The following is a 15,435-nucleotide window of genomic DNA, read 5'->3' on the forward strand; positions in this document are numbered from 1 at the left end:
TGGTGACATGAATTTTGTATATGTAAAACTTATTTGGAGTCAAACTTGTGTAGATACCTACATAAATTAAATATTTATGACCGATAAAGTCCAATTTCGGATGACATTTGTATGGGGGCTAGACGAAAAAATGGACCGATTTCAGCCAGTTTCAATAGGCTTCGTCCTTGTATGTACCAAATTGCATGTACCAAATTTTATCAAAATATCTTCAAAATTGCAATTGACTGAGTCTAATTTTGTGTCCAGACGCAACAAGTTTTGTATTGAAGAAAAAAAAGTGTAACATGTATCAATATCAATATGTTTTTAATCGGGTTTACCATCTCAAAACCCACACATAATACCATTTTCCGGGAAAGAAATTCTAATATCAGAGACTGTATTGAAACATATATCAATTTCGTAACGCACATGTTACATTATTTCTTATTCTATTAAACTTCATTTATCTTGGAATTTCGTTGATATTTATTCCTATGTATTATATATAAATATAAGCAATTTATAAACAAATTTTTAGCAAAAAGTTTTTTTCACTTTCGTAATAACGAACGCACGCACTTACTGCAAATTATGCTAAAAAAACTGCAAAACTTTAGCCCAACTTATTCACTCACAAAAGTAACGGAAAACGAAGGGTAAAACCGTTATTTTTAAAAATTCAACTTTGCAAATGATGTTGTAAATCTACAGATTATATTTAACATAATTTCTCTTCTATCTTTACAATTTGATTTTTTACCCATACGGATGACTTTTCTGTGGAAATCGTGATATACTGAAGTGATGCCACCTAATTTTAAGGCAATTGGTGTAGGGTATCATATGGTCGCGCTTGAGCGACTATACTTTCTTACTTGTTTTTTTTTTTCTTGTGGGAATAGTAGGGTAATCGAAATATTGGATTTTTCTCTTGTTCGAATAAAACGAATAATTCGAATAAGAGATTTTAACTTGTTCGAATAATTCGATCACACGTTTAAAATTAATCGAATTATTCGAATAATTAAAATTTTTTTTTAAAAAAGTAAAGAATGAGGTTTTGATGTCGGTTTTTTAATATTTTATTGTTAAAGAAAAACAAAAAATAACGTTAAAGTTAACAATTCAAGTACTGATAATGTTAAAAAAGCATTCGAAAACAAAGTCCATCATTAAATTTTCATCAGAAATATTCTGATCAGATTAACTCCCGAACAATCTACAAACAATTGACTACCAAACCATGTAGTTTCCGTTTTGGAACTATGCTTTAAAAAATTTGAGCTAGTTGAACATGATCCTGAATTCAAATACAATATAAACGTATTAAGATCTGTTTTATGTCGTTCATTAATTCGGGTTTCAAATTGTGTAACTAATTCTTTAGTAAATTAATTATTCACTATTTCTAAATTATTTATAACAAATTGTAGTCAAGCTCTATCAACGTTGCCGAATCTTTGCTTAATAAAGTGGTATTGGGGAATTACACAATAAAGGGAATCTGTCCAAAGTTTGATATCATTGTCAGTGAACGTGGCTAATTTGAAGTCAGGCAGTGCATGATTGACGCATTTACAAATATGCAAAAAGTTATTTACCATGTTAGATAAAGATGTTCAACGATGTTCAAAATCATGTATTAGATGAACTCCATGCTTTTCTTGAAACAAAACATTAGTTTGCAATATTTGTGTTTATCATTCGATTTATTAAATATTTTGCAACACTTATGTACGCGGTTAATAACATCACTTATATATGTACATATATTTTAAGATCATGGCCATCATCTATTTCAATGTAATCATTATAAATGTCATCCTGAATATCACTTTCGATGACCGTTTCAAAATCACATTCTCCATCACATTCAACTCTACTTTAATCTAAGTTAATATTTTGATTATTAATTGTGATTCTTCTAATATTTCTCCAGCTAAATAACAAATATTTTATTCCGTACCTTTTATTTTCATTAGTTCAAGTCCTAAGTTAAAAATTTTGAAAGATTTGTTTTTAGAATTGTAACTTCTTGCAGTAATATTTATATATTTATAGAAGGAGCTATCGGAACACTCATCTACAGTGATCGAAAGTACCTTTGCCTTTAGTTATTTGTCGATTTTCAGAAACAATACAATTTTTGTGAGGCATTTATCATTAGTCGAATGAATACCCTAGGGAATAGCCACTTTGGAAATCTAAACATATATAGACAATTCTAAATTAGTACCCATAATTGCAAAAGTATTTATTTTCATCAGTCCCCCATAAAAATAAATAAAAACAAGTAAGAAAGTATGGTCGGTCAAGCCCGACCATATAATACCCTACACTAAGTAAAAGAGCAAAAAAAAAATTTCTTTTAAAATTTCAATAATTTATATTTTTGAGTGATTTTCGGAAGTGGGCCTTATATGGGGGCTATGACCAATTATGGACCGATCACCATGAAATTAGGTCGTGTGATTTATGTCTATATTAAAGTTAACTATGTTGAATTTTGTGTGTTTACCAACATTTTTAAACGATTCATGCACGTTAAAGTGATTTTCGGAAGCGGGTATATATGGGAGCTATGACTAATTATGGACCGATCGTAACAAAATTTTGTGACATGAATTTTGTGTGTATAAAAACTATTTGGAGCGGAATTTGTGGAGATACATATGTATATAAATTAAAAATTTATGACCGATAAAGTCCAATTTCGGGAGGACATTTGTATGGGGGCTAGGTGAAATAATGGACCGATTTCAGCCAATTTCAATAGGCTTGGTCCTTGAGCCGAAAAAATAATATGTATCAAATTTCATCGAAATATCTTCAAAATTGCGACCTGTACTCTGCGCAAAAAGTTTACATGGACAGCCAGCCGACCAGACGGACGGACGGACGGACATCGCTTAATCGACTCAGAAAGTGATTCTAAGACTTCGGTATACTTTAAAGTGGGTGTTAGACTAATATTTTTGGGCGTTACAAACATCTGCAACAACGCATAATACCCTCCCCACTATGGTGGTGTAGGGTATAAATATTATTTTTTATTTATTTACTTATTTATTTAATATCAATAAAAAGAAGCATTCGTGGCCAAAAAATACATTTTCCGATAGATTGGGTCTAAAAAATAAGAAATATTATTGAAATATGTTTTTTATTGCTTTTTTATAGGATATTGAGTAATAATAAATAAGAATTGTAAAATTAATATCGCAATATATATGTACAAGAACTTGTAATTGTAGTTTACAAGTGTAAAAAGCTACAAGTGTTGTGAACATTTTAATGAAACACAATTCATCAGCACTTGTAAGAATTAAACTTGTATTTGTAACTAGTAGAATTGTAGTTTAGTGAAATAGGCCCCAGAGCAGTGTTGCCATTTTGACGCTTTTCGGGTATTTTATGACGCTTTTTTGGTCTCGCTACCCTTTTATTTTTTCCGAATACCCTTTTTTAAAAAAGGGTATTTTTTGACGCTTTTTCCATATTTTTGGCGCTTTTTGTTAAAACCATGTGATTTTGTAACATATCAAACTTATAAAAGATCTGAGGGCTAATTACCGAAGTCGAACACGATCGAATACTTATTCGAACTTTCGTTTTTTAATTTTTGGTATTCTCTTATTTGATATCGAATAAAATGTATAGAAAATTCTGATTGCGTTCGAAATTTATTTCGATTACGAGTGGGACAATTTGCGCCCTGAGTATTTCATTAAAATCGTTTTGAATTGTTTTTCTATAAAAAGTTATCCTAATTTTGATTTTTAATGAATAATTATTTATTTTAAGATTTTGTTTACTTTGTTTAATAATAAAATAAACTAATTAATTAAAAATTTAAACATGCTTTTTATATTTAAAGTTTTTTGCTTTTTATCCTTGTTTTGAGTGCCAATTTGATTACCCTTTTTACCCGTTTTTAATGTGTTATTGCAAAAAAAATAAATTTTCAAAATTTTTTTGTTAAAATTATACTTTTTTCTCTTGGCGCTTTTTACTCTTATTTTTCGTTATTTTTTTACCCTTTTTAACCGTTTTTACTATACACTTGACGCTTTTCTTCATTTCTAAAATGGCAACACTGCCCCAGAGGTTCGGAAAAATAAATCCTCTCACCAATACACTTACTCTCACCAACACATTCAATTCTTTATTTTATTCAGTGCACCTACAAACTACCCAGCAGTTAAGCAAGTAGTCAATGTATCCCTTAAAGACAGTAATTGTCACAAATGTCTTATCACTTGGCTAACTCCAATTTATATATTTTGGTCATTTGACACGTGTGTGCACTTTGTAGTGCATAGAGAAGACAATTGGTTACTTTATACATCCCAAGTAATCTAGCGTGAAGACAATTGACACTTAAGTGTCTCTAAGTAATCTGGAGTGTAGTCACTTTAAACGTTTTGTGAGTAATTCGTACAAACTGGTTTTATACAAATTGTGTTGATATAATTCTCATACAGTTTATTTTTGCTTAAGTATCTGGTATCCCATGTAACATAGCATGAGAAGTCACTTCATACTTTTTTTTGTACTGTACTTTATTTTACCCACCAGAAGCGTTGACTACTTTCGATCAGCTATCAGATAGTCACATTGTATCAAATGAGTCAATTGAACCCCTGCTTAGGACATGTACGTGTTAAAATAACTAGTCAAGTAGCTGATCAAGTAACCAGTTACAAAGCTAGTAGTGTAACTGACGCTATGTAACAAGTATGTGAATCTAATGCGTGCCTACTTTGGACCAGCTATTAGAAAGTCCCATTGTAATCAAAAAGAGACAATTGACCCCCTGCCTAGGACATGCCCGTGTTAAAATGACTAGTCACGTGGCTATCGAAGTAACTAGCTCCCACCCTAAAGGATGGGTAAAATAACTAGTTCGGTACTGTCTCCTCGAACTGCACTACAAAGTGCACACACGTGTCAAATGACCAAAATATATAAAATGGTGTCAGCCAAGAGATAAGACATTTGTGACAATTACTGTCTTTAAGGGATACATTGACTACTTGCTTAACTGCTGGGTTGTACAAACAGTTGTAACTGTGCACGTCTTTTCTACAAACACACAAATACAAAAACTGAAAAAATAAAGAAGTCATACAACAGTGCTCATGCGTATTCCTAGTTGTCTCGTTGAGTCAGGGTTCCCAGATTTTTTTCGAGACATATCCCCAAATTTAAATTTTTCATCCCCGAAATTCCCCAAAAAACAGTTTGTGATATCCCCAAAATCCCCAGTGAAAATACTAGTTTAATTTTAATTCATACATATTTATATGTACTTTATTTGTTCTACAAATCTTTTTATTTATGTAGAATGTAATTTTCGATTTAATTTTGAAATTAATACCTTTATATACATTTAAATTTCAGATTTTATTCCATAAGAAATACCTTGCAACCAATATTCAATTTCCAGGTGGAATTATGTTTTTTTGCAGTTTTATATTTTTGATATTTTGAACGTTACAAATTCTTCTTCTTCGGGGATGAAAAATTTAAATTTGGGGATAAGTCTCGAAAAAAATCTGGGAACCCTGACAATGACTACTTAAATGTAAGAGCATAAGAATACGTGTGATTTTATTTTCCACAATTGTGGTATGGGCTGCGCATGGCTGGAATATACTCTAGAGTCGGGTTTATTAGCTCAGTGAAGTGACCGCTCTTTTCAGCTCAGCTCACTGAAATGAACTAGTTCGCTCTTTTAGCTCATTAGCTCAGTATGTTGTATAATGACCATTTCATTTTGAGAATTGCTTGTAGTGAATTAAATCAACACACAGTCTTTTGAGAATTAGAGATTTATGCGTGAAATAATTGATTACAATTTTAAAAAATCAAATTGTATATTATTTAAACTAATATTTTTGCGGAAAAAAGAGTTAATTTTTTATTATTTCTAATTTCCGATGCTAACCAAATGTTTAGACAATATTTGTTAAGCAGAATATTCACCAACTATAAGGTATTCTTTTACCACAAAATAATAAAATTACCAAAAAACTCAAGATAGGTATTAACTGGAATTTGAAAAAGGAAAAATATTTTGATGATCTGATAATTGTGATCCAAAATAAAAATGTGACAATAACTAAACCAAAATGAATATTGTTGCAATTTTTTGGTTGTTTTCCCATTTACATAATGTTAGTTATCAATTGGCAAAATATATATTTTTTACCTGACTTTTACAACTTTATATATATGATCAACAAAATTTCTACTAAAAATACGAAAGAAAAATAGTTTTGTGATACAATTTGTATATTTTCAACATTAACTGAATTATTTTATGATATAACAATATATAAATAGAATTTCTGAATTTAAGGAATAAGATTTTATTGTTTTACGAAATAAAAAATAACGTAAAACTGTCATTCCAAAAAACAGCGAAAAACCCACGATAGGTCGCTCATGGCAGCTGAAAAATGTTGATGTAGAAGTATGTATAGTAAAAAAGTGCATAAGATATATGTTTTCTAAAAACAGTGATTGAAATAATATTGCTAATTTAATTAAGAATGTCAGTACTTTGTATTTTTTTAATTATGTGTTTTGTTAGATATAATCCCACTAATGTATTTTTGAAATAGTATTTTTTTTTTTACAAATTACATACTTTCAATTACAATTATTATTTTAACAATAACAATTATGTATTTCCCTTTTTCATTATTATTTTATGAAATATACTTACAAACTGTAGCAATACTCTTTCTTTATTTCATTCTACATCACCATACCATAAATAAATTCACACTCATTCAATAGCACACATTTAAAAATTCCTTTATAAAAACAAAAGCAATTTGAATAACTCTAATAATTCTTGAAACAAAAATATATACACGGCAGCATACGATCATATACACACATAACAAACCTACTTTCGAATGATCGTTTTATTTTTGTAGGACACAGAGTTGACGAGTAAAGTGAAACATGTGAAACATTGAAGATGACAAATGAATGTGCTTGTGCAGCTCTTTCGTGAGTACTGAAAGAAACATGAGCATAAAACAAAACCGCTCAGTTGAAAACGCTCAGTGCTGAGCTGAAAACGCTCAGTATGCAAGGTTGCCAACTCTTCAGCTCAGAAAATGGCTAGATTTAGAATTTAAAATGGCTAGAAATGGCTAAAACCCAAAATAACTGAATACAAATTCATAAATATTACCTTTTTATTTAGTGAGATCGACATTATCTATATAAATAAAAATCATGGTCATAGTCCAACATAGGTTTTTACGGAATGAAAAATTGACCAAGCCCACTTTTTTTGATTTATATTTGGCCAATATTTTGCTTAAATGTTCGTATCCAATTTAAGTTTTTCAATTTATCTAAAATCGGAAAACGGCTATTTGGCTAATTTGTTTTTAAATGTTCGTAGTAAAATTCGTAAGAAAAATTTACCACGCCCACTTTTTTTCGATATATCTAAAATCGCTGAACGCCTGGACCGATTTGGCTATTTTTTATTAAAATGGTTGATCGACCGCCATCTACAACATTGACCAGATTTTTTGATATGTGATGGAATGATAAATTTTCTCGATCTGTATAAAAAATGTGTACATTGGTTTTCATGTATGCTGTTGTTGCTTGGACAGGACAACGTCTGTCGGGTCAGCTAGTTAGTATACAAGGTGGCGCAAAAGTAAACTTCCGATGTTTTTTGATTCTTCTTGTGGATTATTTTTATTTGGTCTTTTAATTTTTTTTACATCAAGTCGAGAATATGATGTCATGTAAATGGCCGCCGCCACAGTTGATTGTCATTTGAGCCCTTTTTATGGCATTTTCCATCACTTTGGCCAAAACTTCCGGCGTAAGGTCCTCACATTCTTGACGGATATTGTCTTTAAGAACTGCAAGAGTCTGAGGCTTGTTGAAATAAGCCCGCGACTTCAAAAAGTCCCACAAAAAGAAGTCTGGAGCGGTCAGATCAGGCGATCTTGCTGGTCAGTGCAAATCGCCAAAACGGGAGATTAGGCGCCCGGGAAATACATCATTCAGCATATCGGTTGTGGCACGTGCAGTGTGTGCCGTTGCACCGTCCTGTTGAACCACATGTTTTCCAATCCCAATTCATCAAGTAGCGGCAAAAAGAACTCGTTTATCATTGCTCTGTAGCGCTCACCATTCGCAGTAACCGTTTGGCCCGCAACGTATTCGAAGAAAAAAGGTCCGATGACTCCTCCAGCGAAAACAGTACATTATACAGTGACTTTGAGCGGGTGTAATGGCTCTTCGTGGGTTACACGCGGATTTTCAGTGCCCCAGAAGCGTAAATTTTGCTTATTTTCGTACCCGCTAAGATGGAAATGGGCCTCATCACTCATGATTATTTTTGATGAAGTCACCGACCGATTGGTCAAATAAATAGTCAGCAATATTCCGCGTTCTGGAGCAGTGTAGCGTAACATTGTTTATTAACGTGAATTTCGCATGTGTTTACTACACAAATGTCAAAACAGAACTGACATTAGGGGCCAATCGCAAAATTTATAGCATTTTCTGATAGGAGGATTACTTTTGCGCCACCTTGTATAAAATATTACATTTCTTAGCAGATTAAAAAATTGTAATATCAATAAAAATTGGTTCCTTTTTGATAAATTAAACGAATTTCTGGGCACTTATAAACCAAATCGGATCCCTTAAATAAATGTAAAATAGATTTTTGAATATGATTGATGTGTTTGCTTTGGAAACAATTTCGCAGCCTGTTCTCATCAAATCCTCTACATAAGATTTTTTTTAAAAAAAGACTGTTTCTTTGTCATTTGATGAAAAATAATGTCTTATTTTTAAAAAAAATTCACGAAAAGTTTAAAATAAAAAAGGCTAGGACAAAATAAAATGGCTAGATCTTCCGGCTAGATTAAATCTAGCCATTTTTTTATGGCTAAATGTAAATAAAATCGCTAGATCTAGCCGGAAAATGGCTAAATTGGCAACCTTGTCAGTATGATGAATGATTCACTTCGCTCAGTTGAGTGAATAGCTCAATTGAACTAGGTCATTCATGAGCTACACAACTCTAATATACTCAATGTGTATTACACACATCTACATTAGACATGCCCTTAAAAAATAGATTTGCTTTGGATGGGTCTTATTTTGTTCATTAGCAGCTAAAACTAACTACTGCAAAATTTAAGTGCAATCGGATAACTACACAGAGAAAACAGATTCGTGATAGCAACAGAATTTGTTGCCAATCAATTGATTCTGTCTTAGTGACCGAATTTTACAGTTGTGGCTACAATATTTTGGAAGGGGTAACTAAAGTTTGTTTCCCTCAACTGAAATTCTTCTTTATCAACTGACTTTCTGTTGTTAGAACTGAAAAATTCTATGTTTGCAATTATTCGATTGGCAACAAATTCGGTTGCTATCACAAATCTGTTTTCTCTGTGTAGAACACGTGCCGGAAATCGATTGAAAGTTGTAAAATTGGGTAAATAATGGTACTTTATCCTATATCTTAAAAAAGAGAAAATTATCTTTCTAACAAGGTATAAAACAATAATTTCGAATGAAAAATAACAAAGTTATACGAGTTTTATCTGACCAAATATTGATCAAAAAGTGCTAGTTTACTCATATTTTACTCGCATTTCTATTATTGACATAGTTGTTTACATAACTTTTGCATGCAAAACAGTGAGCAAATAATACAAAAATGTCGTTTTTCTTGAATATATGACGTAGTGAAATGCTAATAACTTGGTTATTTTTAACTCGATGTTCATGCTTTATACCTTGTTAGAAATATAATTTTCTCTGGAAGCTTAGGTTTATTGAAAATGTTTTAAGATATCGAAAAAGGTACCATTATTTACCCAATTTTACAACTTTCAATCGATTTCCGGCACGTGTTCTAGTTATCCGATTTCACTTAAATTTTGCAGTACATATTAGAGGGCTGCACAAGCACATTCATTTTGTCGTCTTCACTGAATGACCTGCTTCACTTCACTCGACAACACTGTAAAATTCCTACGCTTGTAGTACAAGCCTTGTACTCTATAACATATACACATTGAAAAGTGAATGAGTATTGTGCGCAACAAAAATAAAACGAATGTGAGTTTGATATGTATACGATCAAGGCGAATGTATACAAGGTGGAGTCAGTCAATCAGCTGATTACTCTTTTTTCGCTTGTTTGGTTCTAACACCTGTCAAAGCTTGTTTTTATACTTCAATATCTACATATTCTAAGCTAATATTCAATTATCTACACTATATTTAGTTTTAATACATATTTGATTAATTTTTAATTTCTGTTTTTTGACATTTGTTAAGACCATTTGTTGTTTTTGTAGAACTACCACCACCTTGTATAAATTCGCCTTGGTATACGATCGTATGCTACCATGCGCTGCCGCGTATTTGTTTTACATTTTCAATGTTATGAGCAAAAATTATTCGAATCATTCGAATTATTTTTGTTTTCATGAATGAATTTTTCTATGTGTGCATTTCAATGTGTGTGAATTTGTGCGGCCTAACGTGTGTTTTTTTTGCTGTTTTTTGGAAGTGGTACAGTTTTTACGTTTTGTTTTATTTTGTAAAACAATAAAATCTTATTCCTAGAATTTATAAATTCCTATACACACGAACATTTAATAATAAAAAAACATCTATGTGCACTACTTCATTGTGACCTGAAATCACATACCATTACCTCGTTGTATATTTACTCTTATTGTCAGATACTGTCTCTCATTCTATACTCTGTTGTTTTGTTCTGTCGTTGGTTGTTATTGTTCCTCATTCACACTCATTCGTTTTGTAAATAAAAGCCCAACGCTCTGAAGTAACTGGCCTACCTAAAAAAAAGCGTAAGACGGAACGTTTTTTCCGCTTAGCTTTAACGCTGAAATGCCATACCTAAACAACAGCGGCAACGCTACGTCAAACAATAAAAACAGGGTTATCAAAAAAATAAATATAACAACCCTGATTATTTACACTTACCTCCCTTTTCAAATAACAAATATATTTTTTTTGCTTATTTGTTTTCCTTCTTTATTTATTTGTATACATTTGTTGTGTTTTGCAACTAATTTCACTATTAAACGCGCTGTCAAAATTGGATTTTCCAATTGCAAAGCGTTGCCGCCGCGTTATTTCGGTATGCTACATACAAATTGTATGGGCATGAGAATTTTTGACAACTAAAAAACGCTTGCCGCCCGTGTTTAGGTATGCCAGTAACTGTTGTGCTGGTGAATGTCTTGATTAGCATATGAATGTGCTTGTGCAGCCCTTTAATACATATATACACTAGAGGGCTCCAAAAAAATAAAATTGCGAATTTTGACCGTCCGCCCTCTAGAATGGTTCCATGTTTTGTAGAAACACGTTGTGTAAAATATTAGGATGATATGATAACGCTAACTGGTGCCGCAACGACGCTGAAGTTTTGAGGTTCATTTACAAGGGGAAAAAAATGCAATTTTTTCAGTTTTTGTAAAAATTTTGGCATTAAATAATTACTTTTGCAATTTAATTTAAAAGAATGGAAATGTACACGTAATTGTCGTTCTAATAAGATATAAAAGACAAAAATTGGTTGAAAAATTTTAAAGTTATTAAAAAATCACCAGGCCATTAATGTCTCTCAGGCCACTAGAACAAAAAATGTAGCAACAAAATTAACATATTTTGAGAAATATTAAAATAAAAGTACATTTTTTTTATTTTTTTTGGCCATATTTGGATTAATGAGCCAAATTTCTTTACTGTTATGATTTTTAAGCAAAAGCTATTCAGAATTGTATATTCCAGGTAATTTTAAATATAGTCTGAAAGTTTTACTTAAATCGGAAAACGTTACGAAAATCTCAAAATTTGGAGGTATTTTCATACTTTTTTCATATTTTTATTCCCTATTATGTTCTCAATAAATCCCAATGTGATGATCAAACAAAATTTTTAAAAATTTGAAATAGGAGTTTTGAAACTGCCTTTAAAAAATTTTATTTTTTTGGTCATACCTGCGAATAGGTTAACGGTATCCTACGAAGACAAAAACTCACAAACAAGTAAATATGGATATATTTTAAGTAAAAATGTGCTTTTATTTGAATATTTCTCAAAATATGTTAATTTTGTTTCTACATTGTTCTAGTGGCCTGAGAAACGTTAATGGCCTGGCGATTTTTTAATAACTTTAACATTTTTTAATCAATTTTTGTCTTTTATATCTTATTAGAACGACAATTACGTGTACATTTCGATTATTTTAAATTAAATTGCAAAAGTAATTATTTAATGCCAAATTTTTAACAAAAACTGAAAAAATTTAATTTTTCCCCTTGTAAATGCACCTCAAAACTTCAGCGTCGTTGCGGCACCAGTTAGCGTTATCCTAGCATCCTAATATTTTACACAACGAGTTTCTACAATACATAGAACCATTCTAGAGGGTGGGACAGCCTGTACCTAGAAAATTTTTTTCGTCCATACAATCTTGGAGCACTCTAATATACACACAACTAAACTTTTGTTTTCTTTTTATTATAATAAAAAGAAAACAAAAGTATATACATATGTACATGATTTCATGAAACACTAACAAAATACATGGGTTTTTGGGTGTTTTGCTTATATCTCGGCCATTTGTGGACCAATTTTCTCGATTTTAAATAGCAACCGAGCCGGAAGAATTCCAGAGATTTTGATGTATCAATTATGTTTGTAAGTTATTTAGGTCCAGAATATATATAGTTTATGGGGTCGCAAATGAAAAATGTAGAAATTACAAACGGAATGACAAACTTATATATACCCTTGCCACTGATGGTGAAGGGTATAACAAAGGATTTACTCATGCAAATTTACTCACATAAATAATGAAAAATTTAACAACGACATGCACATACATATTTCTAATCGACAATACAAATAAATGAAACCGTACATGTACTTTAAAATCTTCGCTACCTACATGTACCCTAAAAAGTTCACTACGTGTACGCTAAAATCTTCCCTAAAAAGTTCACTACATGTACGCCAAAAACAACACTAAACGTAGTGTACATTTCAAAAAGTACATAAACGCTAAGAGGTAGTGAATCTGTAGAATATTTCGTACCTTATTCGTAGTGTTTGCGAACATCATCTCACAAACGTAGTGTACGGTGTATTGTATTTGTATATGTGCGCAAACACTAAAAACAGAGGAAGGGAATGTGTTCTTCAAATGTACGGTACGAATAAGGTACGGTTTATTTTCGAACTCTGCTCCTAACTAATTTTTTTGTTAAAAAATGTTCGGTATACTGACGATGCACAGTGGGGGATTTGAAAAAAAAGTGGAAATAAATCTATAACTTCTAAACGAATAGCCCAATTTTAATAAAATTTCCCGTGGCTATATGTGGAATGTACTAGACGAGATCTACAAAAAACATTGCTTTAATTTCTTAATCGCATTTGAAAAGTAAAATTTTATTTTATTTACCCACCTTAGTCTGGTTTTTGCTAATAACGGATCCAATTCTTTCCCGATTTTCTTGAAATATAATATATATATAAATATTTTAATTAACAAGACATGTATTAATAATAGTAAGAAAGAATTGTTTAAAAGCCTCTACTGAGTCAAAAGTTATGTGCATTCAAACTTAAAAAAAATAAAAAAGTCGTTTTTTCGCCATTTTTTTCCAAAAAAGTACTTACATTAATTTTAAATTATACAGAAAATAAGAAAAAGATAAATAGTGTATTTATAAGTATAAGTTAATAGATCAATAAATAAATAAATATTTGTCTGAAAGACAACACTTCGGGAAATATTATAAAAGCTAAATAATATCAAAATTCGTATTATTGCGTGGCCCAGAGCCTTCCGAAGTAGACGTATTTTTTATATAAATTTCAACTTTAGACAACTTTTTCTGAAATCGCATAGCTGCTTTCAAAATATTAAGACTTATTTTGTATGTCCCAATATGTTCTTCAATATTGTGCAAAGGGATATCATAGCCCCGAGCTTGGTGTCTTCAATCGCGATGTGTGAAAAAATTAAGAGCTTATATGAATTTTCCAATTTTTAATGCCGTTTTAAAAACCAAAAATTTCGAAATTTTTCTAAAAAAAAATTTTTTTTTGCCAATGTGTTAAGCCTTATTTAAAGATAATTTTATTGCGGAACTTCGATTTTTTCAGTTTATTCAAGAAACTAAACCGTTTTTGAATTATGCGAATATATGTTGTGCAACCTCCTTCATTTTCAAAATAACAGTATATCTCGAAAATACGAGCTAACCTAAAAAAACGGTTAGCACCTCTGGGTGCCCTTCTTGACAGAAAAAAAGTGTCAATTTCAAGCACAGTGTAATTATTCAATAACAACGACTTTATTAAAAAAATTCAAACGGACGTAACTACAAGTGCATGTATTTCTTAATGCAAAAAGGTGTAACTACACCTCCGTATGAAAACATACAAGACAAACACATGTACAGTCAGAGACTAAAGTTTAAATACGCCTCAAATATTTATTGTTTAAAGAAAAGTAAACGTTTAAGGAAAACTTAAAGTATACAGTTTTATTTAGTTTTATAAATAACAAAATACAATAACAAAAAATAGACTTCATTACAAACATAACGGTAATTCTTATAAATACGATAAAATTCACTCGACAAGAGTTTAAATAATTTTGAAGTGTATTTAAACTTTAGTCTCTGAGTGTATGTTAACACTGTTGTAAACAATGGTGCTTTGAATTTGTTGTTACATATTTACAAAATTCTTATAAGTTCGAAATTGTAGTACCTACATATCGCACACCCAGTTCAAAAGTGACACAACTCAAAATTAATTTGTCGGGTTATATAAACCCGAAAAATGCATTTTACGCTTAAACTATGCATAATACACTTGTTTATCTATACAAAAGATATCAGTGTATTCTGTTTAGTGTTTATAAACCGGTTAACCGAAAAACCGGTTTTTCTTCGAAATCTCGGTTTTTTGCGAACCGGTTAATTTAAAATGATGATTTTCGGTTAACCGGTTTATCCGGTTTTTATCACTCGGTTAACCGGTTTTTAAAATTTGGGACTAAAATTGATAAATTTCATGTTTTGGTGCAATTTTTATATTAATTGTACACACATTATTGGTCTAATTTGAAATCTGATTTACAATACAAACCTATTTAGACTGATATTTTTAAGAATTGCAATAATTCTAAATAGTAGAAGACGATGAGTTTACTTAAAAACTTTTTCCAATAAATTGCACATGAAACTATTAAAAATTAAATTCCGCATAATTCTAGAAGTTAAGCTAAATCGTAATAATGATTCATTATAAACTTAGTGATGATTTTACCTAACGTTAACTTGAATTTGATGTGCATACCTTCTTTCAATGAATTTGACT

At 30.9% G+C, this 15,435-nt stretch overlaps 1 protein-coding gene across 2 annotated transcripts in view; it reads right to left on the bottom strand.

Moving 5' to 3' along the window:
• Frmd5 (FERM domain containing) overlaps positions 1-15,435 on the bottom strand; it is a 192,649-nt gene that overhangs the window by 21,339 nt on the left and 155,875 nt on the right. The gene's annotated exons all lie outside the window — the stretch shown is intronic.

This window comes from Calliphora vicina, chromosome 2 (genome assembly GCF_958450345.1).
Source record: "Calliphora vicina chromosome 2, idCalVici1.1, whole genome shotgun sequence".
Lineage (NCBI taxonomy): Eukaryota > Metazoa > Arthropoda > Insecta > Diptera > Calliphoridae > Calliphora > Calliphora vicina.